The sequence below is a fragment of the Condylura cristata genome, unplaced genomic scaffold (genome assembly GCF_000260355.1).
Source record: "Condylura cristata isolate star-nosed mole 26May11 unplaced genomic scaffold, ConCri1.0 scaffold00038, whole genome shotgun sequence".
NCBI classification, from domain to species: domain Eukaryota; kingdom Metazoa; phylum Chordata; class Mammalia; order Eulipotyphla; family Talpidae; genus Condylura; species Condylura cristata.
In genome coordinates this window covers 9,344,405-9,347,109 of record NW_004567139.1, presented here as the reverse complement: position 1 = coordinate 9,347,109, position 2,705 = coordinate 9,344,405, and positions in this window count along the sequence as shown.

Genomic DNA, 2,705 nt, shown 5'->3' with positions numbered 1-2,705 from the left:
TGGGCACCTTCCTCCCGAGCGGCGTCCGTGTGCAGAGACTGGGGTCGGTCGCGGCCATGCGGCAGGGGCGCGACGACCTGATGATTCTCGACAGGGCGCCCGGCCCCAGCGGGGGGCCGCGCTGGGCGCTGGCCAGCTCCTGCGCCGGCTCCCGGCTAGCAGTGGGCCAGGAGGCCGCTCTGCCCACAGGCAGCGGATCTCGCTCGTGTGGCTGCAGCGACGTCGGGCAGGTGGCTTTGCTGTCCCGTCACCCCAGAGCACCTCACAGCACGTCATGGGCCTGGTCACTCAAAGGCCTGGTCACGGAGGGCCTGGTCACTCAAACGCCTGGTCACTGAGGGCCTGGTCACAGGAGGACCTGGCCACTGGAGGGCCTGGTCACTTGAGGACCTGGTCACTGAGGGCCTGGACACTGGAGGGCCTGGCCGCTGGAGGGCCTGGTCATGGACCTGGTCACTGAGGGCCTGGACACTGGAGGACCTGGACACTGGAGGGCTGATCACTGAGGGCCAGTCACTCGAGGGCCAGTCGCTGGAGACCCTGGTAACAGCTCGGACGGCGAGCTGGGTGGGTGTCCTGGGGTGACCGCACAGCCGTGTGCCCAGAGGCTGCCTCATCGCTTGGGGCCTGCCCAGCCTCGCTGCTGAGCCCTGCGTGGCCACTTCTGACGTGTCCTTCTGAGTGCCCTCGTGCCCGGGTGCGGCGCTCTGTGGCTTCTGCAGGAGGCTCTCAGCCAGCGCGCCCAGGCGCCCGCCTCATTGTAGCTGGCCGGTGGCCGGCGCCTGGGGCTGTGGCTGCTGCGGAGTGGGGAGCTGAGCCCGTGGCCGGTGGGGTGGGGGTGCCCTCACAGAAGGCGGCACGGGGGTGGGGTGCAGGGAGACCCTGCCTTCTTGCCCAAAGTGAAGGCCCGGTCAGGGCGAGGGGACAGTGGGACAAGGAGGCACACTGGCGCCTCAAACCACTGGTGAGTCACTAGCGGTCACCCACAAACGCCGGCCTTCTGGGGTCAGAACGCAGAGTGGGGGCCCGGGGCAGAGCTTCCTGGCTTGCCCCCGGGGCGAGGGGAGGGAGGTCTGGCCGGAGTCAGCGGAGGGCGGCGGCGGCCGGGGGCGCGGATGGACCAGGTCAGCTGGAGCAGGGGTCGGCCGGGCGCAGAGCCCGCTGGCCTGAGTCTGGCCGGGCGCGACAGGCTCTGGGCTGCGTCTTCCCGTTGCAGAGAGGGAAGCCGAGTCCTGAGGGGGACGGCGCCTCGGCTGGGCGCCCGCCCCGCAGGTCCCCGTGGGAGAACCAGCTCTTCGTCGTCCACGGCAGGGGCCGGCTCGCGGCGGACGCCCTGGGACTCTGGAGGGGCCCCTTTCGGGCCCGCACTGCCCACCGCAGGGCAGAGCCAGAGCCGCAGCCGCGGCTGCCGGAGCCCCACAGGGGCCGCCTCGCCCGCCGGGGAGGGGCTGCGCTCCGGGCCCAGCGCCCGGCCCGCTGCTGGACGTGAGCTCAGGGTCTCGAGCACCCCTGGGGGCCGGGACACCTGGGCTGCGGCGGTGCCCCTCATTCCTGGGCCCAGCTGCGAGCCACCCGGGGGCCGAGAGAAGGGTGGAAAGCAGCAACTTGAAAGCTTCTGGACCTCAAATTGCTCTTGCAAAACCACATTTTTAGGAGTTAAGCAATTAATCCAAACACACATGGATCCAATTTCCCTGAAACAGAAACAGTTTAAAAACCAGGAGGAAGGCGCTCGGGCAGAGCCCGCTGTGGTCAGCGCCCCCCGGCCAGGGGACCCCGCTGCCCCCCGCCCCACTCCCTCCAGAACCCCTCCCTGGGGGACGGCGGGGCGCTGGGCTGGCCGTCACCCCTCGGTGCCAGGCTCCGGTTGGTTGCGACGGGAGACCTCATTTCCCGGGGGCTGGACGGGAGCAGGGCCCCACTTTCCCCTGGACCCTTTAGCAGAGAGAACGGATGTGAGCAAGGAAATGAAACAAGAACCCCGGGGCCCAGGGTGTCTCCTTGGGGCAGAGGAAGGGGGAGCCCCCTCCCTTCCTGCAGAGTTTTACAGCTGGGCGTCCCCGCTCCCCACTCGGGAGACTGGGTTTTAACAGAATTATGTTGAGACCTTCAAGTGACCTCCCCAACAAAGGAAATGAAACACAGGATGGTGTTTATCTCAAACTTTTCAAGTCAGATGGGAAACAAGTCACTCACTGGGGGTGCAGAGGGAGGGAAGGTGGAGGCCCCCTGCAGGGTCCCCTCTGCTCCCCGCCCCCTCCAGGACCCCCCTGACCCCCCTGCCTGTCTCCCCCTGCAAGGTGGGGAAGACGAGTTAAAATAATATTGGGCCCAGAAAGCAAAGTTTACAGGAGAAACTCGCTTTTCAACAGGATCGAGCCTCGTTGGGGTCACTGCCGAGGGGCGTGGCCAGGGGCGGCTGTGGCGCCCCCAGGGGCTGCAGCCCTGTGTTCCTCCCCCTCCTCCTCCCCCTCGTGTACCCCTCCTGTTGAGAAAAGCCTGGGAGAACAGCGCCTCTGCCTGTTGCGGGAAGGACCCAGCCGAGGGCAGGCAGGCGTGACCCCAGAATCGGCCCCCCAGGAACAGCCAGACGGTGCAGCCCGCTGGCAGGGTCTGTGCCGGCTCACACCCACCCTGCCGCCGCCTCCCCTACAGCCTCGGGTGCCCTCACGGCTCCGGTCTCCCTGCCAGGGCCCCCGCCCGGG